Here is a 15,656-nt window from a genome sequence, read left to right on the forward strand (position 1 = left end):
TACAGTAGGTCTGGATGCCATATTATGCTGTTTCTGAATTACACCGAGTATGTCAATATATTACTAATCATAATCACTGGATCCCATGCAGTACTCTTATGCCACGTACACACGACCGGACTTTATGGCATACTTGGTCCGGCGAACCTGGAGTCCGTCGGACAATTCGATCGTGTGTGGGCTCCAGCTGACTTTTTTTTCTCAAAAATTTGACGGTCCTAGAAATGAAACATGTTTCAAATCTGTCCGACAGGCTCGGGTTTCTAGCGTACCAACCGGTCGTCTGTGTGCTAGTCCGATGGACCAAAACTCACGCATGCTCTGAAGCAAGTACAAGATGGCAGCGCTCGGTCTGGTAAAACTAGCCTTCGTATTGAAGCTAGCACATTCCTCTTCTGTGATCTTTTAATACAGCGCATTCTTTTTTTCTTTATAATGCGAGAGGAATGAAGTTGTTTTGCTGCTTATATTCACACAGAGTTCTCAAACTACTTTCTTCATGATTTATCCTCATGCCATGACTAATATTATAGTTTTTAAAAGCCAGATCTCCAGAAATAATGTATAAAATTATTTTTTTGGACTCATCTTTAGTATTTTTAGATCTAATCAATATCTATTTTCCAATTTGTGCTAAATTCTCAAAACTGTTTTTTTTTTTTTTTTGGAGTTTCAAGTTACCACAATAACCTTAATATTTTGTATTGTTTTAATGAACCTTAATGAGGTTGGTGTCCCTTGTTAATTAGACATAGGGGGATAATTTTCAAAAGGCTAATTCATTTTGCACTACAAGTGCAAAGTGTACTTGAAATTGCACTGAAAGAGCATTTAGAAGTGCATTCGCTGTGGATCCGAGGAAAACCAAAAAAAAAAATTTTCTTGCACATGATTGGATGATAAAATCTGCAGAGCTTCCCCTCATTTCATATCTTCCCCTCAGATTTACAGCGACTGCACTTCCAACAAGTGCACTTGCAGTGCGATTTCTAAAGTGTACTTTGCACTTGAATTGGAAAATGATTTAGCCTTTTGGAAATAACCCACATAGTCTTTTTGACATGTACTTGCCTACTCACAAATAAAATGTCATTTTTAAATCAAAACACATAGTCAATAATGTAAGGTAAAGAAAATATCCATGTATTTTTGAAAAAACATAAATGAGGAAGGCAACACTGGAGACACTTTTGGAATGTGTGAAGCCTTTTGTACCCCAGGACACACATCAAGTTCTTGGAAAATAAAATTGGGATCTTGCGACTAGGGAGCGCAATCTGCATCTCCTGTCAGACCAGACAGAAGCCAGGCAATCATCTTCAACTCTTCTGTGGAGCCTTCCCTGCATGCTGCCCTGCAGCCTTCCCTCCACGCTTCTCTGCAGCCTTCCTTGGAGGCTGTGCATCTGGTGGTGTACTTGGGGCAGGAGGAGGAGGAGCAGGAGGAGGGGCTTCATCTGCAATATAGCTTGTTGGAGTAAGCTCCCCTCTCAACCCCTTCTGAAAGGCCTGAAAAATAAGCCCCTCACAGAGGAGGCGTTGCCCCTTTTCAAGTTCCAGCAACCTAGTGGCCATATACATTCCATAAGCCTCTTCAGCATTGGGTGGGGTACTGAGTATTTGTCTGGCTTCCCAAATGAGGGCTAGTGATTCCTCCTCTGTTCGGGTGATCTTCCTGGGCCTTTTGATGGTAATGCGGAGGGGAGGCACCTGACATTGGCTTCTACTGGGCTTAGCCACATCCTGCCTGCCACTGGGCATGGCCTCCTCCTCTATACCACTGGCACAGCTTCCTCCTGGCAGAGCTCATCCTGGGTAAAAAAAAGGGACATAGTTGTAAATTTTGCTTCCGCAATCACACACAATTTTCAGCTCATTACTTGCAAATATAATTCTAAACAAATAGAAAAGGCTATCTTTTTGACCCCACCATTATTCTAGCTGATCACCAATATTTGAAGTACATTTTTGGCCACTACTGTCTAGTGATATGTATACATATTAATAATTGTGATGAAATCATTTTTTGAGAAGCACTTCAAACATTTTACAGGTTACATCATTAATATTTACACAATCCCAAATTCTCTAAAAAAGTATACCTGGTTGAAGCTGGGCGCATCCACTTCATCAAGGATGAAAGGCCCCAGTTCTTCCTGGGATGCCTCAGCTGGGGTGGAGGGAAGGGTGGAGGTGGAGGGAAGGGTAGAGGGAAGGCTGGAGGGAAGCGTTGAAAGTGATTGCCTTGCTTCTGTCTGGTCATCCAGAAATCGCAGTTTTTGGTAGTACCACAGCTTGGGGACATAAACCTGGTCTGCTGCTGCTCCTGATCTGAGGGAATCCTGGATCTTCTTGTATTCCCGCCTGTACACATTGCTCAAGATCCCAATTTTATTGTCCACAAACTTAAGGTCAGCCTGGGGGACTCGAGTCTTGACAAATTCCAAAAGTGTCCCCAGTGTTGCCTTCCTTACATGTCTACTAAAATACAATGGGTGCTTGACCTCCCACAGGTTTTTGTTCTCTTGCTACAGCTCAATAAAACACGACAAAAATTCTTCCTCCTTAAAGGGATTAATTTTTGCTGAAAGACAAGACAGAAGATAAAAACTGTAATGTCAGTCCAAAATCCCAGTATTATGTTTTGCAGAATCTAGGGTACACATGCACACACACACACACCAAACACATTCACCAAACACACACCCACGTTTAAATCTTACCTTCGTTTCTGAAGCTTGCTACTTCCGCTCGAACATACGTAGACCAGCGTAATAGCTTTATATACACTGCGCTTGTGTCATGCTACGCCTGCGTCGCCCTCCCCTGAGGTTCTTTAGTACCATTTGTCCTCGCCCCTTCACTCTTCGTTGCGCAATGGGAGTATCAAGAGAAAGATGGCGAGAGATTATCTGGAACTAGCGTGGAGGAAAGCCCGGAGCCACAACCATCCAGATCCAGGAGGAGATATAAGGCAACCAACATGGCCGTTGAAGAGATGGTGGAGATGGTGTCCATATTGAGAAGGGAGGACTATGATGCCAAAAAAGGACCGTATACCCGACCCAATATGCGGAAGGACAAATAATGTCCTCAGTTGTCACAGCTCTTGAACAAAAATTTGGCATTAAACGGGCTAAAGAACAATTGAGGAAGCGGTGGTCTGACCTCAAAACTAGGGATCCTGAACAATATTGGCAAATCAAGAAGCTGCTTAAAAAAAGTAAGTACTTGTTGTGTGTTCCTATTGAGATACTTAACTTGCATGCTGATCCATATTCTTTTCGTTTATACAGCATCGTTCGTAAAGACCGTTCTTTTGAAACTACATATCATAATAAGAAAATGACGTTTGTTTTGCTAGAAATACGATGGTACAGGGTTGGACATACATTTAGGTCTTGATAATTTGTCGTATTCCAAAAATGTGGGGATGTTGTGTAGATGTGTTTGAAACTAGAATGCTTCTTAAAAAAGTATTCAGTGTAATGTAAGGACAGGACACAGCAGCCGTTTCCACATCTGGACTCAGGAGCACTAGTGTACTGGTGTGACACCAGAGAAAATTTTTGAGGTTAATACACATAGGGGCTCCAGGGGATACTTGAGGTATCTGCATCTGTGAAACTTGCATGAAAATGTGTATTGTTTTGCATTTTTGGTTAGAGTGAATTTTAATCCTGTCTTCAAAAATTTTGGGTGAACAAAATGACAATTGTCCCCAACTTCTAAGCAAGGTTTCATATTCCTTTTTCAGGACTGAAATATCACTGTGTTTTAAGTATACCTTTTGTTTCATTCTCATAGGGGAGAAAAGACTCAGACAACAGTCCGAGGATCCCAGGACCCCCCCAAGTCACCAGCCTGAAGCAGGAATTACCCCAAGCCCCAGCCCAAGACCACGCCCACCCGACAATCTTGAGGAAGGAGAGGTGGAGGAAGTGTGCGATATTTGCACCCCAAGTGAGTGACTGACACCCCAGCTTAAGGTAATCTATTTAGGCGTGCATATTTTTCTAAAAAATTTTATCCACAAATTTTAGGTGATGTTCTGGTTGTGAAAGGCCAAGCGGCGGAGCCATTTAGCACAGACAGTGGAATGGCCAAATTAATCAAATGCGTGAACAAATTGACACCATGAGAAATCAGCTGGACAGCATGCAACAGGAAATGAAGAACATGATTGATGTTTTGGGCAGAATCTAATAACTTTTTGCCTAAAAAAATCAATAATTTTCTTCATTTCATTGTCAAGTTTTACATTTTTCAAATTTTTGAAGTTGTGAAATATTAATATCAAAATTTAGCAGATGCACACGGCGTGTCATCATGTGCTATCTTCCAGCAGGGGATTTCAATGTACTTGTTTTGTGTTTGCAACCCCTTCATCATAAAAATGTTAGTTTGTGAGAGAAAAAAAGGGATTGCACACACAAAACACGTCCATTGCTCCCCCATGATGGGAGATAGCACATGTTGACTTGAACCTTTTTTACTCCAAATTTGTGTGCATCTGCTACTCCAAAGACATGCTGGTAGGTTAATTGGATCCTGTCTAAATTGACCTTAGTATGTATGAATGTGAGTTAGGGACCTTAGATTGTAAGCTCCTTAAGGGTGTAGGGACTGATGTGAATGTATAATGTATATGTAAAGCGCTGCGTAAATTGACGGCGCTATATAAGTACCTGAAATAAATAAATAAATAAATCTGCTAAATTTTGTTTTTACATGGGTGACATCACCAGCACCGTTTTAGACATATTGAACTTTGTAAGTTCCTGTTATTTTTTGTATTATGTTTTTAAAAACCCTGTTGTCAAGCCTAAATTTGTAAACAAAAAATATTTTTTACAAATATGCCTAAACTAAAAAAAAAAAAAAAAAAAAAAAAAAAAAATTATATTGTTCCTAAAAAAAAAAAAAAAACCTAAACATGATAAAAAAAATGCACCTTTCAATGTGCGCACAGTAAAATGTTTTTACTACTACAATGTGTGTGGCTTATTATTTATCAATAACAGTTTATTAATTTTTTGTGTGTTTACAGTGACAAAGGGCCTTATTAACTAAAGGGAAATGCACTTGCCACTAAAAGTGCACAAGGAGACAGACAAAACTTAATGCAAACAAGAATAAAAACAAGAGATTTTAGGCAAAATAATTTGTGTTTATTTGGTAAAAGATTAAAGTTGTTCTTGCATTGCAATGGCCCCCCAACCATTAAAATAATTGACATATCTGTCACGCACTTGACGGGCGGTTTGGGGGGCCAAGCCAGTACGGCCAGTATCCAGGCCTGTGATTGGATCTTCACCACTAAGTCCGGCCTCAGGCCCAACTGAGGTAATATATGTAGCTGAATGTCTTCTAAAATAATTATGACATGATTTATCTTATATTCTGCCAGATTTATGGCCGAGAGGAACAAAGGGAACCGGCTAGCCAGAATCCCAAAGGCATTCTCCACAACTTTTCTTGCTCTGGCCAGCGGTAATTAAATACCCTCCTCTCAGGGGTGAGGAACCTTTGGGGGAACGGCCTCATCAAGTGCTCGCCAAGAGCAAACGCTTCATCAGCGATGAAAACTAAGGAGAGTCCATCAACGTTCTGGTCATCAGGTGGCAATCCCAGGCCACCAGTCTGAAGACGCTGGCACAACTCGGTCTGTGCAAAGACTCCTCCATCCGACATCCGGCTGTTCTTCCCCAAGTCCACGAACATAAAATCCAATTGTGGCGAGACCACCGCCATCAATACTACACTATGAAACCCCTTGTAGTTAAAGTAGTAAGACCCCGATTGGGGTGGTGGCACAATGCGGACATGATTCCCATCAATTGCCCCGACACAGTTGGGAAAGTCCCAACGGTCAGTGAACTGGGAGGCCACAGTCTGCCATTCCTGTGTGTTTGAAGGAAACTGTGGAGTCAAACAAGAAAAAAAAAATATAAGTACTTTTAAACATAACTTTGCTAGCAGATTACACAAAAACATTTTTGAACAACAGCAGTCGAAAATGTTAAATATGTGTTATTTCCAAAAATAAAAAAAAAATAAGGCCCACTTATATGATTACTCACCCCCTCTGATGGACCATTGATCAATTTATATGTGGTTGGGAGAAGAACACACCTGACATTTGGAAAGATTTGAGGGGGTTGGGGAGGGGTTCTAATTTGGGAGAAGAACACACCTGACATTTGGAAACATTTGAGGGGGTGGGGGAGGGCTTCTAATTTGGGAGAAGAATACATCAAACATTTGGAAACATTTGAGGGGGTGGGGGAGGGGAAAGCAGTACAATGGAGCTGACAATATACATTGTTAAAGGGACTATAGGCTAGAGGTATAAATGGACCCAGGATTGCATGGTGGGGAGGTTAGTGAAGGTAAATATGCATGTAGGGCAAAAAATTATTAATTTAAAAAAACAGGCATGCATGAAGATAAAGGGGACAGTCACAGCATATTCCAAGCATGGTAATTATGTAACAAGGACATTTAGACAATACATTAGCAAACATTAAATACATATCATGTAATGTTAAAGGATAAAAAACTTACCTTCATATAGTCCTTCTGCAGTACCTGAATTATAGCAGAACAGGTCTCTGGAATTATGATCCCCAGAGCCTGAGGGGAGATGCCTGTCGAGAACTTCAAGTCCTGAAGACTTCTCCCAGTCACCAAGTAACATAAAGTGGCAACTAGCCTCTGCTCCGCAGTGCTGGCTTGCCTCATGCAGGTATCCTGCCTGCAAATATAAGGGGTCAGCATAGCCAGCAGACGTTCAAAAACGGGGTCCGTCATCCTGAGATAATTCCTGAAATCCTCAGGATTATTCCCATGGATCTCACGGAGCAAAGGCATGTGCGAGAATTGGTCGCGCTGGCGCAACCAATTCTTCGTCCATGAACTCCTCGCCCTATTCATGGACTGGACTCGGATCAAAAGTATTAACCCCAACACCAAGTCCCCACGCAGCATGAACTTGAGAACGAGTACGTCCACGCATCATGGCTTCAAAACGGTCGGCTGGTCAAACAAACAAAAATAATTGACATATCTGTCACGCACTTGACGGGCAGTTTGGGGGGCCAAGCCAGTACGGCCCGTATCCAGGCCTGTGATTGGATCTTCACCAATAAGTCCGGCCTCAGGCCCAACTGAGGTAATATATGTAGCTGAATGTCTTCTCAAATAATTATGACATGATTTATCTTATATTCTGCCAGATTTATGGCCGAGAGGAACAAACGGAACCGGCTGGCCAGAATCCCAAAGGCATTCTCCACAACTCTTCTTTCTCTGGCCAGCGGTAATTAAAATCCAGTCCAATCCCCCCAACACTAATCTCCCCTTCCAGCACAAGCCTTCACTCCCCCCCCCACAAATCTCTCCTCCACCAAGCAGAAATCTTCATCCCCTGCCCCACATTTATCTTCCCAGCACAAATCTTCACCTTCCTCCCAAATCACTCTGCCCAGCACAAATACACAATCCCTCACCCCAAAAAAGATTTTTCAGGGCATCCAGCAGGGGATACAGGGCACATGCCCTGGGTACCCGGCGCTAGAAACATCCCTGACTTCAGTTCTTCTGGAACAGTCTGCTCACCATCAAGAACAGTCTTCAGCACAGAAGTGACAGAACCAAATGTCATAAGATTAGCAGACATAGGCAGCAGTGTCAAAGATAATCTCTGGGGTGCAGACCTAGCAGTACCTAGGCACATTCGAATGCCAGAAAAGTCATTATTTTTTTTGAGGAATTAAAAACAAACTGTAGCTGAACTCCAGCAAACACTTTATAAACAGTTGCAACAGTTTTTTTTTTATTTGGGGGGGGGGGGGGATAAACATAAATTGACATAAATAAAAAAAATGATCATTGTAAGTACCCCTGTCAGGAGTAAATGTTTTTTCTCAACCCTCTAACTGCTACATCTGCAGAACATCTTGTTCTTAGAAAAACAACATATTTACTGGCCAAATCACCAGGTGAAAATAAAGGAAATAAAGCCTAAAAAATTAAAACCAATGCAGCCATCACATCTAAGGATTGGTAAGCTGCAATATAATTAATGTAGGGAGTGAGAGCACTTGGTCTTGATTGGAGCAGTGTATTAGGAGAGGGTGAGGACACAATGTACAGCTAACAGACCAAAGGTAGGTTCCTGACAAATTGGGATTAATATAAAGTAACTTTATTTGTGTCACAATGGTGTTGGTTTGCACTTATTTTGCAATATGACTTATCAGTGGCAACATTACAATACACTTGTAAAGAAATTCACAATCTAATGAATTAAAATAGACCTAAAACCAAAACTTTTTTTCATTTTGGTATAGAGCAGGAAATGGTTATAACACCTGTCAGTTTTTTGCCATCTGTGACCCCATCTGTGAGGTTTCCCTCCCTGGCCTGTAGATAGAAAATCTTTCCACAGTAAAGTATATTTTCTGTTTGGCAGATGTCAACATTGGAACAGTTCCTAGCTATTCCTGTATCAACCGCAACTCCAAAAAACAAAAAATGTAAAAGGCAAAAATCCTTATATATTAACCAAACAGTACAGGACACAGAATAGGAGCTTCAGTCTTAACCATGGGCAGTCCACAAGCAGTCCACCTGAGGGGTGGATAACACAGCAAACTAATGCTAATAGGTCCACATAACAACGGGTCAAGGAAGAGCTCGAAATAACTCAGGGAGCAGCTTGGAGTACCTTACAGCCAAACCTGGCATCAGAGGAAACCTGCACATCCACCTAGTAGGACTTAACAATCATGAACAGAAGACCAGGTGGGCAGCTTTGCTAGTCTGAGAAACAGATGTTAAAACCCTATGAAGCACTAACAGATCTTGTAGAGCAGGATTTCTCATCTAGGGTTCCTCCAGGAGGTTGCTAGGGGTTCCTTGCGCAATGGCGCAATTTCTGCCTCTCAGATAGGTTCCCACTGACACCATTGATCTTTTAGCTATCTGTAAGAGGGTACTTTTCCCCAATGACCACAAGTGTAAGGAGCGTTCTTCCCACTGACCACCACACTAATGTATCATGAGTTGTAGATATAGTCATTTTTAGCAGGGGTTCCCCAAGACTGGCAAGTTTTTTCAAGTGTTCCTCTGTGTTGAAAAGGTTGAGAAAGGCTGTGGTAGAACGTGCCTTAACTGGAAAGGAGGAAGCCCTATCCTTCAGACTATAGGCATGAATGATTACTTGCTTAATGCGCCTAGCAATGGTGGAAATAGAAGGACAAAAAGAGAATCCGAATACCTGAAAAAGAGTCTTTAGACTCTGTGTGTGCCATGTCAAGGTGACGGAGGGAAATTTCATGAAGGACATGAAGTGTACCAGAAAAGTACTTCCTAGGATGAAATTTCTTCTTAGCCTTGTACTATGCCAAATATGCTTCCCAGGTGCTATAGAGGACATTAAGGCCCTAATCACACCTCAGAGTTTTGTAGCTTAAAGCCTGAAGCTCCAATACGGTGGAGGAGAAAAAAATAATTTATTCTCTATGGAGATGGTTCACATCTCCACTCTAAATCGCCTGAAGCCAAACGCCTGAAGCTCAAAAAAGTTCTGGAGCTTTTTTTGTAGCTCAATTCAGGCAGATTTGGGCATTTTTCTGCTTTTTACATTGGTGACCTTTTGACCTGTACAAAATCGCGACAAAAATTGCACAACTTTCTTCCTGAAAACGATACACTCAGGTGTGAATGCAGCCTAAAATGAAGACAATCTTGTAGCCTTAAGAAGAATTAGGGATGACTGAATTTATAAGGCCCATGTCCTTCTGGGCTACTTTGGTGCAATGAGTATCAAAGGAACATCCATCTCAATAGGGGAGGAGCTGTAGAGAAATAAGGGCAAAGATGAGGTTGAACTGATCCCACAGAGTCACCAGAGCATTTAGTGCAAAGTTCTGATGGTCCCTGGACCTGGCTCCAAACCTGTCCAGTCTGTTGTTGAATCAGAATTCAAGATCCACATTCGATCCAGTGTCCACACAGGATCCAGTGCTCACAGTGACTTTACATAGACTCAAGGTGACAACCCTCAGCAAAGTGCCACATCCCTATAGTTAAATGCATACATAGAGAAATTCCCCTTAATGTATGAAAATATGATGAATCTTCCTCCACCTGGCACGTTTCAGAGAGTTCATGTCTCCTTCATCAGGGTTATGAGGCGTATCATATAGTCAATCAAGTGGTATTGTATGTAGACATGCCATGTTTTAGATAAAAACAAAGATTCTTTCATACTTTGTTTTTAACTGAAACATGGCATTTCTACATACACCACTTGATTGACTATATGATACCCCTCAAATCCCTGATGAAGACGTGAACTCTCTGAAATGTGTCGGGTGCAGGAAGATTCATCATATTTTCATACATTTCACAGTTGGTGTAACAGTAGCCTAGTTAGTCATGTCTCTTCTTTTTATATGCTGATGCACCAGTAAATTCTGTTTTTAGGCATTTCACTTCTCATATATATATTTTTGTAATTCAAGTGCCTTAAAAGTCCCCCCCCCCCTGTATGCACTTTACAGGTCACCCCTGAAGCTTCTTCCAAGCAGGGTCTGGGCATGAGTCAACTGATCCAGAAGCCACAGTGTCTATAGAGAGGGAAAACCATTGCCTTCTAGAGGTAACAAGAGACAAAACATGTCCTATGCAATGGACATCACTGCAAGACCTTGTGAGTATAGGAAATGACAGCCTCAGCCCAAGCTCCAGCCAAGCCACGCCCCCAACGTGTTTCAATCCATCCCCAGAGCTTAATTATGATTAAGCTCCGGGGGGCGGAGTGAAACACATTGGGGGTGTGACTTGGCTTTGCCAGCACTCCCAGTGGTGTACTACAGGAGAGGACCCAGCTGGAGCCTTGAGCGGCACCCCCTATTTGTTGTCTGGTCACTTCTAGAGGTAAGCTTCTCTCAGTAGAAATGCCGTCCATCACCTAAGGGCACTAACAAAAAAAATGGGTTTTGCTGGGAGCAGGAGGGGTTATATAGGGGATGTTGCTGCAGCTTTTTTTTGCCACTGTTCAATCACCTAAAGTGTCCTGTAATGTACAATTAGGAAAGAGTGCAAATTACCCTAGCAGGAACCCACATGGCAATAAAAACCTAACAAGGGTTCTAACCCCCCACTATTCCTGCCAAAAAATAAATAATTGACAGATACACGCCAGGCTAGTTTACAACAGTACTTTTATTTTCTTCATCAGCTCATCCCCCACAGCTATTAGCTTCATCACTTGACCCTCCCTTCTAGATTGTAGGCTCTAACGGCAGGGCCCTCTGATTCCTCTTGCATTGAATTGTATTGTAACTGTATGGTCAGCCTTCATGTTATAAAGCACTGTGCAAACTGTTGGCACTATAGAAATCCTATATAAAATAGTATAATAATAATTGTTTACACAGTTGTTGTAAGTGATACAAATTACTTCTTGTGGGAGGCTGCCCGTGGATGTTCATGATAAGACCCTATACCAGTGATGACGAACCTTGGCACCCCAGATGTTTTGGAACTACATTTCCCATGATGCTCGACTACACTGCAGAGTGCATGATCATCATGGGAAATGTAGTTCCAAAACATCTGGGGTGCCAAGGTTCGCCATCACTGCCCTATACTATCTGCTGGCCAAAGTAGGTATCATACACTGTCTTCTGTCACCAGGTGACACATGCATTTTCAATACATTAAGAAAAAGTCCCTCTTGGCTCATGTTTGTGCTTTGGTATTTTTTTTTTCTGCTTAGAACTGTGGTTTCTGCTATCTGTGTTACCTACCTTGACCTTCTACCTGTGAATCATAGTGAAACAGTCATGTTTAGGGGCACAGACAGAAGATGTAATCAATAACAAGCAAAGTTCAGGTATCAGGAGATGAGAAGTCGTCTGTAAGCGGAGCAGTGGGATAGGATTAGATCGCTGCAGATTGTCACCTGACCTGCAGACAGGTGGAAAAGATAATGTTCTAGTGATGTCAAAGTGTCATCTAACCTGAAAACAGGTGGAGAAGATAATGTTCTAGGGACGTTAGTGTCAGCAACACAAAGCAAATTCAATAATTTCACTGCAATGTTCAGAAAAGAATTCACAGGTAATAGGCACGAAGCAACCTATGCTTTCTTTTTAACAGAAAAGCAGAACATTTTCATTAGCTAAACATGCTTGAAAAGTAGTCAACCCAAAATAAGCATGTAGTATAAAGAACATTTGCTGCACTAGGGTAGCACAGAATATGATTTTATGCATATTAAAACAAATACTGCACCCATGGCATTGCTAGGATTGTGAAATACAGTGCATCCGGAAAGTATTCACAGTGCTTGACTGTCCGCATTTTGTTGTTGCAGCCTTATTCCAAAATGGATTAAATTCATTATTTTCCTCAAAGTTCTACAAACAATACCCCATGATGACAACCTGAAAGAAGTTTGTTTGAAATCTTTGCAAATGTATTTTAAAAAAAAAGAAGAAAAAAAAATAGGATTTTTCGACATAGTTTCCTGTAAAATCCATTTCTTTGAGAACATCACGGGACACAGAGTTAGGCTAATATTCATTACCTGCTGGGTTATACTTCATCTCCAGGTGAATGGACACTGGTAGACCAAAGGTCTTTAGACAGGAAGTGATCCCCTATATAACCCCTCCCATACAGCAAGTACTTCAGTTTTGTAGCAAGCACTGAATCTTCAAAAAAGAGGGGAGGGACTTTGAGGCCCATGATGTACTCAAAGAAAAGGATTTTACAGGTAAGTATGACAAAAATTTACCAGTTACACTTACCGGTAAAGGGTTTTCTAGGAAATCTTCCAGGACGGCACACCTGGGATGACGAGTGCCACCTGACAGGAAATATCAACAACAAGGTTTAAAAGGCCCCTCCCTTCCTTTTGTCCCTCAGTTATGACAAAGTATAAGCCCACACCGGTGCCAGAGGGTAAATTCTGTGATAAAAAAAACACCACCAACAATTAGGGGTAGGGAAGTAGGCCTGCCATCCTCGAAGATTTCCTAGAAAACCCATTACCTCTAAGTGTAACTGGTAATTTTCTCCAGTCATCTTCCAGGATGGCACACCTGAGACGATGAACAAGAAGTTCAGGCCTAACTTAGGGTGGGACCACCGCCTGTAGGACCTTCCAGCCAAACTCCAAGTCCTGAGAGGACAACAGCTCCACTCTGTAGTGCCTCAGGAAGGTATTTTGGCTCGTCCAAGTTGCTGCTCTGCAGATTTGATCAATCAAAGTGTCTGCCCTCTCTGCCCAGGAGGTCGCCAGAGATCTAGTTGAGGGAGCTTTTAAATGAGTTGGGTCAGGTTTTCCGGAATGCTCATAGGCTACAGTGATAGTCTGCTTAATCCACCTGGCTATCATTGGCTTGGAGGCCTGAAGATCCTTCTTTTGGCCCGAAAAACTAATTAGCAAATGGTTTAATCTCCTGAACTCACTCACTCTTTCTAAATAGACCAGTAGACATCTTCTAACGTCTAGTAAATGAAACCTTTCCTCTTTATCATTTTTGGGGTTCTGACAAAAAGAGGGAATTATAATCTCCCTTGACCTGTGGAAATCTGAGGTCACTTTTGGCAAATATAAAGGATCCTGTCTGAGGATTACCCTATACTCCAGGAGCAACAAAAAGGGCTCTTTAATTGTGAGAGCCTGTAGGTCGCTAACTCTTCTGGCTGTCGTGATTGCCAGAAGGAAAGCCATTTTAAGGGAAAGAAAATGAACTGATATTTGAGCCACCGGTTCAAAAGGCCCCTTGGTTAAGGCATCGAATACTAGGGATAAGTCCCAAGGTGGAAACCTGTTGGTGTTCACCGGGGTAACTCTTTCCCTAGCTGACAAAAATCTTTTTATGAGAGGGTTAAGGGCCAGCTTACTATCCAGAAATACTGACAAGGCTGCAACCTGGACTCTGAGGGTACTGACTGCTAAACCCTGGTCAGCCCTGTCCTGGAGAAAATCCAGGACCACTGGGATTGTTTGAAGAGAGCCTTGTCTGGTCTAGGCCCAGTGAGAGAAGACCCTCCAGACCTTTGCATAAATCTGCGACTGGTTTTCTACTTGACAAAAGCGTATCAATCACTTTTTCAGAACAGCCCTTACGTCTGAGGATCTCCCTTTCAAACACCAGGCCGTCAGGGAAAGAAACCCGGGATTGGGGTGTAAAACTGGACCCTGGTGGAGGAGATCGCGACTGGAGGGGAGATGGAATGGAGGAGCCACTGACCATCTTTTCAGGGTGGGGAACCATGCCCGTCTCGGCCACCAGGGTGCAATTAGAATAAGGCACCCATCTGACGGGATAGTTTCTGCAAAACCTGGGGGATGAGCACCAGGGGAGGAAACACGTGCGCCAGAGCAAAATCCCAGCTCTGGACTAGTGCAGCCACTCCCTTGAAGCCCTGCCCTCTAGCAAGAGAAAAGAACTTGTGAACCTTCCTGTTATTCTTGCAAGCAAACAAGTCTATCTCCGGTTTGCCAAAGCGTTGGCACATCAGAGAAAACACCTCGTTGCTCAGCTCCCACTATCCCTGATGAAGGGGTTGCCTGCTGAGAAAGTCTGCCTGCACATTGAGTGACCCTCTTATGTGGACTGTCGAGATTGAGAGAACTGTCTTCTCCGCTTCTCCCAGGATTTCCTGGGTGAGCCTCATTAATTTGCTGGACCTTGTTCCCCCCTGGTGATTCAGATAGGACACAGCTACTACATTAAGAAGACTTGTACTTCTTGTCCCCAGACTTGGTCTCTGAAAAAGCTTAACGCTTTTCCAACCGCTAGCAGCTCACTGAAATTGGAGGAAGCCAAGCTTTGCTCCCGGTCCCAAGGACCCTGGGCGGAGAGATCTCCTAGATGAGCTCCCCAGCCCCAAGCACTTGCGTCCGTGGTTACATTCCGCGGGTCCTGCGGGCTCCAGGTCTGACCTCCTCACAGGTTGAATGAATTGAGTCACCAGTCCCGGGAGTTTTATACCTCCCCTGAGAGGGATACCCTTACATCCAGGGACTCCCTTCTCCCGTCCCAGGAGGAGAGAAGGAATCCCTGAAGCCCCTGAGTGTGGAACTGGGCCTAGTGGACTGCTGGGATGCAAGACAACATCAGCCCCAGAATACTCATGATGGTCCTCAAAGAGGCCTCCCCTCTCTCCTGAAGAGTGGAAATAGCCCTCTGCACTTTTGTAATCTTTTCTTGGGGAAGGAAGATTCTCTGGGTCACGAGTCTACCTGGTAACCCAAAAAGATCTTGGATTGTGTAGGATGCAGGGAGGACTTCTCCTGGCTGACCATCCAACCCAGAGATTTTAGAGTGGACAGCACCCTGTCTCGGTCTGACAGGAGCTGTTCTTGGGTCGGTCTGTAAATTAGCATGTCGTCCAATGGGATCAAGGCTGTCCCTTGGAGGTGTAGAAAAGACACCTTTTCGGCGAGGACCTTCGTAAAGATCCTCGGACTGGCTGCTAGGCCGAAGGACACCCTGGTCTGTCTGAACCACGAAACGCAGGAATTTCTGGTGTTTCGGGGTAATGGGTACATGCAAATAAGCATCTTTCAAGTCTAGTGTGATCATGAAGACACCTTCTTGGAGGTGTCTTCTGACCGTGTAAATG

At 43.0% G+C, this 15,656-nt stretch overlaps 1 long non-coding RNA gene across 1 annotated transcript; it reads right to left on the minus strand.

Annotated features, from left to right (window-relative positions):
• Nucleotides 1-1,122: 1,122 nt before the first annotated feature.
• LOC141146139 (uncharacterized) lies at nucleotides 1,123-2,313 on the minus strand. The gene is made up of 2 exons (XR_012244725.1): nucleotides 2,102-2,313; nucleotides 1,123-1,810 (listed from the first exon to the last, which is right to left on the minus strand). It is a non-coding gene; the product is annotated as an uncharacterized lncRNA (long non-coding RNA).
• Nucleotides 2,314-15,656: the final 13,343 nt, after the last annotated feature.

This window comes from Aquarana catesbeiana, linkage group LG05 (genome assembly GCF_042186555.1).
Source record: "Aquarana catesbeiana isolate 2022-GZ linkage group LG05, ASM4218655v1, whole genome shotgun sequence".
Lineage (NCBI taxonomy): Eukaryota > Metazoa > Chordata > Amphibia > Anura > Ranidae > Aquarana > Aquarana catesbeiana.